The following is a 12,758-nucleotide window of genomic DNA, read 5'->3' on the forward strand; positions in this document are numbered from 1 at the left end:
TGAATTTTGAATGGAACACATTCATAAAAATGGAGAAATAATTTGTTTTTCTATCCTCAAATTGGACACATTGACACAGTGAACTTTTTTCTCTTTTCATCCTTCATGTTTCTGTCAAGCAGACAGACATGCATGGAGTCTGTTCAATAAGCAGATATGGGCTGCATGAATTATGGATGACTGTGGAAGGTGTAGAAGTCTGGGCGTTGTGTTCGCTGGGTAGTTTAGCATGACAGACCAAATCCTCTTGGAGGCAGGTATACAAGGCTTCTGTGGATTTCTAACAAGGAGAGGAGAGGTGGGAGCCGGGGGCCTGTCTGTGGCTCCGTCCTCACCTCCATCTGTGCATCATGAATCTACGACTCCATGTTTGCTCCTCTAAGCGTTTTGTGATGTACTTTATTACTTCACATGTAGAATGACTTTCAGTCCAAGGACTTTATTTGGCAGGAATTGTTTAGTAAACTACAGCAAAATTCTGGTGCTCTTAAATGTGAAGGGATCATCTCAAAATGCAAATTATCTACGCGTTCTGAAAAGAAATCGATTAAGAAAAAAATTGGAACGTGCAATGTTAAAAAAAAAAACATTTTACTTTTATGTTTTTCAGATGCTAGACTGAATAAAAGGTGTAAATATATATATATATATATATATATATATATATATATATATATATATATATATATATATATATATATATATATATATATATATATATATCCAGGGCACGGACCTTAGAATTGTAGAGTTGGACACCCAGACAAATTGGTGAACGCACTATATAGTGCACTAAGTAGTGAGATGAGAAGGAATTTGGACAGAACCTAAGACTCTTGATCCACATAGTTATATCATTACAACCGGCCACAAACTGCAATGAATTTCTGAGTTGGCACTACTGTTTTTTGAAGAGAACGTTACTCATACGTCACTACCAAATCCCAATCACTGACTGATCAAAGTTCCACGGTTTGGGGTTCAAGCAGGTAAAAGGTCAATCAGTCGAACTTTAAATGCGAATTCAGTGAACGGACCATCAGTGATTCGGATTTTGAAATTGTACAGTAGATTTGGACAGCTCTACAAAATGCCAAACGCACCATGTAGAGCTCTAAGTAGTGACCTATGTCTGATTATTGCTCTGTAAAGTGGCTTCATCTGTGAATTTAAGCCTCAATGACAACACCAATAAAATAATTTATTTTAAGGCAGTTTATAGCTAAAGTGTTTTTTCAAATTTAAATAATGTGAAAAACATGTTTAGTTTATTTTACTCAGTTTTGAATTTTCCAATCATATGACCCACTATGCTCATTTTTTTTAATCTTATGTACTCACACACGTATGCACAAAGTTTGCTTCATAAAAGAGGGGTGCAAGGTTTTGTCTATGACTGTAAGTAAAGGGAATTGATTCATAAAACTAAAAACTATACTTCATTACCTGTGTAATGTGTTATGTTACAAACTTTAGGTTTAAAGTCCTAATCCAAACATCTTTTGATCTATTGTAAAAGCGTTACCAGTGGTCTTTTAATTATGATTATGCTGTTTTTAGCCAAAATAAAAGAACCGGGTGGTTTTCTAGAACAGTTTCTGCAGAGCTGCAGAAGTTCAAAAGAAAGTCCCCTCTGAGTTGGCACAGAGCAACCTCGTCCCCCTTTCCGTCCCGTTGCAGATTGGCATGGAGCAGGGAGCTTGTGGCCCACCCAGTGTATTTTCTACATCACGAATTTGATCTTTTTCAAACTGCATTTTTTCATCTGCTCCTGATGCAACAATTTGAGTTTTAAGCTTTATTTTCTTGTCCTCCATCATCAGAAAAATGCCACAAGAACATGTTAAGTTTTGAGGAGATTTTTTTTCAAACTCAAACCTCACTGTGAAATTCTCCTCTGTGTGTGTTAGGGTGTGAGTTAGTCTACAAAGGACAGTTGCACAGGGAGACGTGAAGCTGCATTGCTGAGGCTTGTGCCAGCAGCCAGCAACTGGCACTCCATCAAAGACAACAAGATAAGGGGACAGAAAGAGAAAAGACATGAAAGCGATCTGGGAGAAGGAGGCTGAAGAGGGGCCTGTTTTACACAGCATATGGTGTGAGTGAGGAGGCAGATGTCTCTGTTTTGGGGGGAGAGGTGAACGCGCTCAGACACCCTGTTGCATCTGCAATCGCACAGCCCCAGCAGGCGGAAGAGACAGCTGTACCGGCTCGCTGGGACTCTCAGAGCTTATCCAACCTTTCGCTGATGACACTCTCTCCTCTTTTTTGCACAGATCATCATCATTATCTCTTCATCACGACTCATTTGCCCAATGCCTGCGGAGCTGATTATGCTGCAGCATCTCCACTGTGTTCTGCTGTGTGTTTGTGAAGAACCAGGGTGTCCCTTTTTTCATCGCTATTCAACAAACTGAGAGGATCATGTTTTAGAATATTTGTCTTTTTTTTTTTTTTTTTTTTTTTATAGATTGTCTATTGTTGTAGCCTAATTCCTGAATTTGGAGGAACCAGCAGCTCCATCAGCAGCAAACTGAAGCAACCGAGTTTTTCTTCAGAATGTGCAGCTCAACAGATTCTGGGGCTTTATGTTTATGAATGAGACAGAAAAAAACAGAAACAGCTCACTGTGGGAGCTGCAAGCGGTCAGAAAGCGTGATCTCAAATGTGTGTCGTCTTTTAAGAGCACTCACTTTTTATCCTGTTTTCAAGTTCAGTAACAGCATTGCACCCTATAGTATCTTCTACAGTTATTTTTTTTCATGTACATTTTTGGTTATTTCATCAAAAGTTTTTTTTTTAAAACAATTTTTTGTTGTTTTAACAGTTATTTGTTTTTTCTGTGTATAAAACAAAAAAAAACAGTGAACTTTCTGTAAGTTATTCAGTAAAGGATTTATTGTTTAAACATCATCAGTTTATTTAATTGTTTAGATTCAGTTCAGTTTATTTCCTTATTTTGAATTGAATCAAGTATGTTGGGTGTTAAGGAATCAGTCTTCAAATTTGGAAAGTGTGGTTAATTAAAATATAGTTTGTTGAGTTTTAAAGCCCCACTCCAATGAAAATTGTGTTTGTTTGTTTTTTTTAAATTTTTTTTTCTGAAGATGGAAGACATATATGAAAAAAATTAAGATCAAAACTGCATTTTTGAGAACTTTTTGATTCAAATCATTGTGAATAAGGAGCAGGCGAAAAATGCAGTTGGAAAAAGGTCACTCAGCTCCATTCTGATGCATCCAGTTGCAGACAAATAGATCTATTTTGTTTTCCTCGTGTGAGCTGGCATCTGGCTCAAAACTGTACGGCTGGATAGCTCCAATGCTGCTCGCCATTTTTTTGCACTGGTAATGTTAGCTTGGGGGTGTGAGAGGCTGTAAGCTAGTGAGAGAGCGTGTAAACAGATAGATAATAGGAAGGGGGGGGGGCGGAGTTGCTTTGCGTCAACTTTCCCCTTTCTCACAACTCAGAGGTGAATTTCTAATGAACTACTGCCACTCTGCAGAAACTACGTCCTAGAAAATGACATGTTATTTTGTCGTTGTTGGTTTTTTTTGCCTCAAAACGGCATATTCATCAGTAAAAGATCACTGGGAGCACTGAGAATAGTTTAGGTGATTGGAGTGGGTCTTTAAAGAGCCCTTTATGCCAAAGAAAAAATCATTTAGTTACTAAGAAGGCATAGTTATATATATTTTTTAACATTCTCTCCCTTTAGTTTGTTTTTCTCTCCATGCCTGCCTTTATATGCTGAAATCAGTGCTGCTCTCTGGTCTCAGGTGTTTGCTGTGTTTTTCCTGCATCCCTTCTCCCAGGGAAGACGGGTGTTGATAAAGCCATCAATCACGATGCGAGCATGCACTCACATTTGATTGAGGAGCTGTGAGTACAGAAAAGCCAGAGAGGCGAGGAGGGTTGGTCAGCTGAAGCAAAACAGAGGCTGAGCATTCAGCTGAGCGTCTGCACGATGACACATGGCACAATCCCCAAGCCTGCTCGGAAGAGCAAGGGAAATTTTGGGGCATATTTACTTTCTGTGAAAGGTCAGTTATCATGCTTTAACAAACAAACAAGCTTGGGCTTTTTTCTGAAATTGTTAAAAATGTTACCATCTTCACAAAATGTGTCCAACAATACCAGAATTTTTAGTTCTTTTTGTAAGCCTGATCTAGGGGTTGGCAACCTAGGGCACACGTGCCACGGTTGGCATGTGGAGGTAAAGGCAGTGGCACACGGGGGTGTGACAACTTGATCTGTCGTCTGTTTGTATTTATTTATTTAAAAAATATATAGGGTTTGAGTGACAATCTCCTCAAACAATGAGCCCTCCTCCGCGGCATCATAAGGAAAGGGTCCAATCACGAAGAGCTGTTACTGTGAAGAAAAAAAATTAAATGAAACTGCGTTCGCTTACTCAAAAATAGAATAATTCAAATAATAAAGAAAATGGTATTTGACATTTCATTTCATTTTCAAAAAGTTTAACTGCGCCCTTTAGCACACACACCGTTTTACCCAAGAGATTTTTCACTCCAACACACACACACCCATCCATGCAAACATACCCTACTCCAGCCTTGGCGAGGGGAACCAGGCCCTCTGCAACGGCTCTGGTGCTGGCTTCCTGGGAAATAGCAGAAGTTGTTTGGCATAAGTCGCTATACCATACATCGGAAGATTAACAATAATTGACTGAGATAAATTTCTTATAACTACTTTTATTATTATCCCGATTTTTGCAGAGGTAGAGACATGCAGAAGTTGATGGAGGAGGGTATGCATCCATTAAGTACTTTAGTAGGCTAGAGTGTAATAATAACAATGTCGCATACCTCCTCCATCAACTAATTCAAGAATCTATATGGCAGCTTTCTGTTTACTTTATTTCCTTTTTGCACAATATTACAGTTACAGTTAGATCATTTGATCACTTCCTTGTCTCGTCTAAAAGCAGATTATTTACCATTTACTGTCATGAAAATGTCTGTTTGTTGTTTTGTCTGGCAGTCTGATTTTCTCCTGAATGTCCTCCCCCTTCCTGAGTCCTCCTGTGTGAGTCACAGCTGCACTGAGTTAGTGATTATGCCTGTATTTAAGGTGTGGCTTGTTCTGTGTTTGGTGCCTGAGCGTCTTCGTACCTTCTCTAGTTTGGTCCTGTATTAAATCCTGCTCTAACTGAGGATTTGTGTCATGTCCTTCCTGCTTCTGGGTTTCTTCCCTGGCCACTCCGTTACACTACGCTCAGGCCATGTCAAACCCAGCCGAAGGACCACAATTGTGAGACTCACGACGGCCTGCCGCTGAGGAGATGTCTGTCCTTCCCTGTGATCTGAGTGACTGCGTTTCCAGCATTCAGCAGCTTCATGACCGGCTGTCACATTTGGAGCAGGCTCCCCATATTCAGTCTCCTTTTTCATCTCGGATGATCCGGTTGGGCTCACCAGAGCCTTTTGATGGGACAGCTGAGGACTGCCGGCCGTTCCTCACTTCCTGTCGCCTCCAGTTCGACTTCAACCCAAGTGAATTCCCCTCTGAGCAGAGCAAGGTGGCTTTCGCTCTGAGTTTTCTTACTGGACGAGCCAAGCGATGGGGGTTGGCAGAGTGTGCAACTGACCTGTTTCGCACGTTTCAAGCTTTCTCTACCCAACTCCTCACGGTGTTCAACCCGACCACACCTCACCGAGCTGCCGCTTCTGAGCTCCTCCGTCTCCAGCAAGGAGCCTGCAGCGTCTCAGATTACGCTGTGGAGTTTCGGATTCTAGCTGCCAGCACCCGCTGGTCGGACGATGCGCTGGTGGATGTTTTCCTTCGGGGTCTCTCCAGCGCGCTCAAGGACGAGTTGGCAGCGAGGGAAGTTCCAGAGGACCTGGAGAAGCTGATCAACCTGGCTGTGCGCATTGATCGGAGGATAAGAGAGCGGGGCCTGGAGCAACGTAGCGTTTCAGGCTCCTGTTCTCCGCATCGCCTGGGTGACTCGCCACTTCGTTACAGCTCTGGTGCTCCACGTCAGGTGTTTACTTTTCCCCCCAAGCCTATACTGCTGAGGTTTGATCGACTGACTCCGGCAGAGCGCCAGAGGCGTATAAGGGAGCAGCTGTGTCTGTATTGCGGGGCTCCCGGACATTTCCTGCAAAGCTGTTCGAAGAACTCCAGAGAAAAGGCAGAACTGGTGAGCTGTATCTCCTCTTTTTCACCACCTTCAAGGCCACATACCAAGGTTTTGGTTGAACACGCTGGAGTACAGGAGGATTTTGAGACATTAATTGACTCCGGTTCTGATGGAGACTTAATTTCTCAGGAGGTGGTGAGAACACTCATGATTCCTGTTGAGACTTTATCTCCAGCCTTGGAAATTCATGCATTGAATGGTTCAGTCATTCACAGGGTCACTTCACGCACTGTGAACATTAAAGTGTCTGTGTCTGGAAACCACACTGAACTTATGAGGTTCTATGTTGTAGAGAACTTAAAACCCACTGTTATTTTAGGTTTTCCCTGGTTATGCAAACATGCCCCTCATATTGACTGGTCTTCTGGGCGGGTATTGTCGTGGAGTTCTTTTTGTTTGTTGAACTGTCTTTCTGCTGCTACTGTGCGTTCTTCTGTTAGTAGTCAACATGCTCCTGATCCACCAGATCTTAGTATTATACCCTCTGTATATCATGACCTGAATGCAGTATTCTGTAAAGTCCGAGCTAAGTCTTTGCCTCCCCATCGTCCATACGATTGTTCTATTGACCTTCTACCAGGAACACATCCACCTAAAGGACACATCTATGCTCTGTCTCCACCTGAACGGAGGGCTATGGAGGAGTATCTGCAGGAGAGTTTGCAGGCTGGAATCATTCGACCCTCCTCCTCTCCAGCTGGAGCCGGGTTCTTCTTTGTGGCCAAGCGAGATGGAGGCCTGCGGCCTTGCATCGACTACAGGGGTTTAAATAGCATCACCACCCGGAACACTTATCCTCTCCCTCTTTTACAGACCGCGTTTGATCTGTTGAGTGGCTCCCAAGTCTTCACAAAACTGGACCTCAGAAATGCATACCATCTGGTTCGCATACGAGAGGGGGATGAGTGGAAAACAGCTTTTAACACTCCCAGTGGTCATTTCGAGTACTTAGTCATGCCTTTTGGACTCACCAACGCACCAGCAGTTTTTCAATGTTTGGTCAATGATGTTCTAAGAGACATGATCAACAAACTTGTGTTCATCTATCTTGATGATATTCTGATTTATTCTCCAGATCTTGAGACCCACGTGCAGCACGTCAGAGCCGTTCTCCAGCGCCTTTTCGAGAACCAGCTGTTCTGTAAAGCCGAGAAGTGCGAATTCCACACCAAGCAAACACGGTTCCTTGGTCATGTGGTTTCACCAGGGAGTGTGCTGATGGACTGCACCAAGGTCAAAGCTGTTCTGGAGTGGCCTGTTCCCTCAGGTCGTAAACAGCTCCAGCGCTTCCTTGGGTTTTCCAATTTCTACAGGCGCTTTATCAGAGGCTTCAGTGGCGTTGCTGCACCCCTCCATAAACTCACATCTGCTAAGGTACGTTTTGTCTGGAACGAGGGGGCCAATAAAGCGTTTACCGAGCTTAAGAGACGTTTCTCTGCAGCCCCCATTCTGACTCAGCCTGATCCCTCTAAACAATTCATTGTGGAGGTGGATGCGTCTGAGTCTGGGGTGGGGGCTGTTTTATCTCAGAGGGCGTCCGATAATAAAGTCCATCCCTGCGCGTATTTCTCCTGCAAGCTCACTCCTGCGGAGAGAAACTACGATATTGGGAACAGAGAACTGCTGGCAGTAAAACTGGCTCTAGAGGAATGGCGTCATTGGTTGGAGGGGGCTGAGCAGCCGTTCTTGGTCTGGACTGACCATAAGAATTTGGAGTACATTCGGGCTGCTAAACGTCTAAATCCTCGCCAGGCAAGGTGGGCCCTCTTTTTTGATAGGTTTAACTTCACGCTGTCCTATCGTCCTGGGAGCAAGAATACCAAGCCTGACGCTCTGTCACGCCAGTTCCAGCAGCAGGAGGAAGAGTCTGAGGCTCCAGCAGCGACCACAACTATTGTTCCTCCCCATCTTGTGTTAGGATCCACTCGTTGGTCTCTGGAACGCAGAGTGAAGGCTTCGGTTTCTGATCCAGCCTCGATTCCTGCAGGATGTCCGGCTGGACGTTTGTTTGTTCCTTCCACTCTGCGCTCACTGGTTTTGAAGTGGGGTCACTCCTCTCGTCTGGCATGTCATCCTGGAGTGACCAGGACCAGTTTCCTAGTGGCGCAACGCTTTTGGTGGCCCACTATGTCCTCTGACATAAGGGCTTTTGTAGCTGCTTGTCCTGTGTGTGCCAGCGTCAAAACACAGAGGACTCCACCTGCTGGTTTGTTGCACCCTCTGCCTGTGCCTTCCAGACCTTGGTCCCATGTGGCTATGGACTTCATAACTGGTCTACCCAACTCTATTGGTAAAACTGTTATACTCACCATCATTGACAGATTCTCTAAACTGGCACATGCTATACCCTTGCAGAAACTACCATCAGCCAAGGAACTAGCCGTAATCGTTTCCCAGCATGTGTTTCGGTTGCATGGACTTCCACTTAACATTACCTCTGATCGTGGTCCACAGTTCATAGCAGCGTTTTGGAAGGAGTTCTGCAATCTCCTGGGGATCAAGGTCAGCCTAAGCTCTGGATTCCACCCCCAGACCAATGGCCAGGTAGAGCGGTATAATCAAGACCTAGAGACGACCTTACGAGCTATGTGTCTCAAGAATCCCAGGACTTGGTCATCTCAGCTTCCCTGGGCTGAGTATTCCCACAACTCCCTGAGCAATTCCTCCGGGTACTCGCCTTTTCAAGCAGCCTACGGGTATCAACCACCTCTTTTCCCTCACCAGGAACAGGTAGCCTCTTCTTCGGGACCGGCTGCATTCGTGAGACGCTGTCGTCGTACTTGGAGCAAGTACCGACTCGAGCTTTTACGGAACCAGGAGAGGCTCACGGTTGTCGCAAACCGTCGGAGGTCTGCTGCTCCAGCCTATAAGGTGGGAGACAAAGTGTGGCTTTCCTCAGCGGATGTTCCTTTGAAGGGAGGAACCAAAAAGCTGCTTCCCCGCTACATCGGGCCATACTCTATCACCCAAATAATAAATCCTGTGGCTGTTAGACTGGAATTGCCTCGCTCTCTGCGAATCCACCCAGTATTCCATGTCAGCAAGTTGAAGCCAGCTAGAGACTCGCCTCTTCAACCTGCTCCAGTGCCCCCAGCTCCTCGTTTCGTGGGTGGTGGTCCAGTCTATGCGATCAAAGCCCTACTTGCTTCCAGGCGAGTGGGTCGGGGCATACAATACCTTGTCGACTGGGAGGGTTACGGTCCTGCGGATCGTCAATGGGTCCCGGATCGTCACGTCCTTGACCGGGACCTTGTCGCCCGTTTCCATCGGGACCATCCTGACCAACCTCGACGTCCGTCTGGTAGCCGGACTTAGAGGGTGGGGTTATGTCATGAAAATGTCTGTTTGTTGTTTTGTCTGGCAGTCTGATTTTCTCCTGAATGTCCTCCCCCTTCCTGAGTCCTCCTGTGTGAGTCACAGCTGCACTGAGTTAGTGATTATGCCTGTATTTAAGGTGTGGCTTGTTCTGTGTTTGGTGCCTGAGCGTCTTCGTACCTTCTCTAGTTTGGTCCTGTATTAAATCCTGCTCTAACTGAGGATTTGTGTCATGTCCTTCCTGCTTCTGGGTTTCTTCCCTGGCCACTCCGTTACAATTTACAGCAGAATATAATGCAAAATGGATCATTTTGCTGTGTATTTGGTAAACGCTGGACCTTATAATGGTTATAATGGTTTCTTTTTAATTCTTTTAAAGCCTAAGTCATGTGCCCGGACAGGAGGTTGATCGGTATGGATACTGCAGGTTTTAGGGTTGTCAGGGGTAGTGGAGGGTCAGAGAGGAGGGGTTATATCTTCACCATGATCTGTCGCCCGCAGCATGCCAATGAAAAGCATGTGCATCAACATTTTGGCTCAATGGGTTCATAGAGTGGTCCACATTCTTGATATTTCGTGCGGGCCACCTGCGTTTGTCCATGTTTGCCCATTTTTCACCCGCAGACTGCCTGGATCGACCCTTCAGGGCAGTTGTGATTAATGTCTAGGTTCGGTTCTGAAACCTTGGAGTAGCGTCCAGGTTTGGTTCTGACTTAAAGAATTACTCATATTAGTCGGAGCAAACAAACTGATTCCAACATTATGTCCTGTTTTCTTCAATGAGTCTTTAAAAAGGACAGGTTCAGATTGAGCAGCATTTTAGGAAATAGACGTGAGGCAAAAATGTATCTTCACAACAAGTAGAGCTGCTGTGACTGCCTTTACGTGCTGAAGGGCTCAAAGCCTAAGGGGGGTAAAAATCACACGTTCACAGGAGTCCCTGCCAGAGCAAGAGATGTTCACGCCTCCGGAAAACTAACTTTAATCACTTAAATGTCTTAAATGGCTGCATTATTAAAAAATGTGTTCTAAGATACACATTTTATTGTTATTAACCACTTAGCTTCCTGGTCAACCAAACGGTAGAGCACATTCAGAAAACGTGTTTAAAAACATTGATCGTGTGTATTAAGCCCTCAAGGCAAGAAGCAGGAGAAAAAACATTTTTTAATTGATTTTGTCTTGGTTGGGTGGTTAGGCTCTTAATTGTTTTATTTCCAAAGAAACCCCTTGCACTGCAACACATTCAGAAAGTTCTCATTCAAAATGTGTCAGCTCCACACTCAGAAAGTCCATTTAATGAGATTTTCATTTGGTATCCTCGTAATTTGAAAGCCTGAATTAGCAAGACTAACAAACGTATTCTGTTTCTTTTTTCAAAATTTTTTTCTTTTAAAATGCATTTGCATTCATTAAAGAGACATTTGCAATCACTTAAAGGCATTTTGTTGTCAAATTCTAGCTATTTTTTCATAGAAAGAATCTCTTTTATTTATTTGTTGTTAAAGGGAGCAAGTCATCGAGTGACAGGATGTGCCGTTATCAACACACAGATCACGTAATTGCCATTTTCAAGTTATATCAACTCCCAAGGACATGAAAAGACCTTTTGAGGTAAACAGGGAGGAATGTCTTTATGGACACTCTGTTATGTTGAGAAACACAACACTTTTGTGGAAGGAACCGTGGTTTGGTACCATTAATCTGAGATTATCGTCCCCTAACATCTTTTAAATTATTTGTAAAGCATTGGCTGTGGTGTTTTGTAATTGTAATTACATCGGTTTTTTTGCCCGAATAAACAAAAAAAAAGTTGTTTTTTTTAGGACATATAGTTTCTGAAGACCAGCAGTAGTTAATTAAAAAGTCACCTCTAAATTGTGTGGGGGGCTGTTAGCACAGAGCAACCACGCCCCCACTTCCCCTCCCCGTTGCTGAGAGCTCTCCGTTTACACTGTCTCCCAGTAGCTTTCAATCCATAACACCCTCAACCTAACATAAGCGGTGCAACAAAAAGAATGAATAATATCCGAGCCCTCCTCTCAGTCTGCTCCGGATTCACAACAATAAAAAAATAATACTCAGAAGTGCAATTTGATGTTTTTATTTTCTTTATACAATGACTCCACCGTCAGAAAAATGCCACAAGAACATGTTAAAAACCGCATTTTCGTTAGAGTAGATCTTTAAAGCTCAATAAGATCATACTTTGAACACATTTATGAAAGCCCTAAAGTGAGTTTTTTTTTACAATTGATTATATGCATTTTGTACTAATATTTACTAAAACAAACATCTTGATCAGCTAAAATAACTGAAATTCTGTGTATAAAACTTGAAATGTGAATGTAACTCATTAAAACTGGTATTTATGGTGGATTTTTACAAAAATCAGATTTAATTAACCAAGCATGACTTAACAATTTGATATTTAATATTGAGATAAGCTTCATCACTTTACTGACTGACCTATTCAGCCAGGGAAGGATTTACTCTGATGCTGTCGGGTTCCTAATGGGACATTGGAGGTCATCATTTCTTCTGCTTTCTTTTTCCAGTGGGACACTAGAAATGCCTGAAGGTCCTAATCATGACAGAGTCAAGCGGCTGCAATGTTTTCAGCTGTGAATTAACGGGCTGTGAGGTGTTTAGGAATTTATCTCCTCCTGCGAGATCTTTCCCTCATCTGTTCACGTCACAAGCATAAAAACCTAAATAGCTCCCATAAAAAGAAAAAACGTAAAAGCTATGGCAGCTTGACTGCAATTTATTTATATCTGCTTCTGCTGTACAGGAGTGGAGTTCTGCAATGAACTAGGAGAATTCAAGCCAAGATGTGAGTCGATATAAAAGATGGCATGAGAGAAAAATGTAGTGCAAGAGAGATGAGAGTAAGCCAGCCATTTAGCTAAAAAGAAGATGGCATGTGCAAACAGAAGAAACAGATAAAGAAGGACTGAGATGGCGCAGAAAAGAGGAGGTTTGCAGGCTTCTGGAACAATTGAGATCAGGCGGAACGAGACGACATCCTCTGCTGCCATGACAACTGCCTCTATGTAAGCCATCACTCTGTCCCGTGCTCATTCGCCCACACAGCGAAGAAGAGGTACATAAACACACATTCACACATAGACACTACACGTAAACACGCCCTCCAACTCCCACGCCTCCAAGCAACTTGCATCTTATCCACCCACACTTTTTCATCCATGGTGCCTTCTCCTTCTTCAGCCTTTCTCCAAACAGACTTTAGCCTTTTAGTTTGACCTGAAAA

The sequence above is a fragment of the Oryzias latipes genome, chromosome 13 (assembly GCF_002234675.1).
Source record: "Oryzias latipes chromosome 13, ASM223467v1".
NCBI lineage: Eukaryota > Metazoa > Chordata > Actinopteri > Beloniformes > Adrianichthyidae > Oryzias > Oryzias latipes.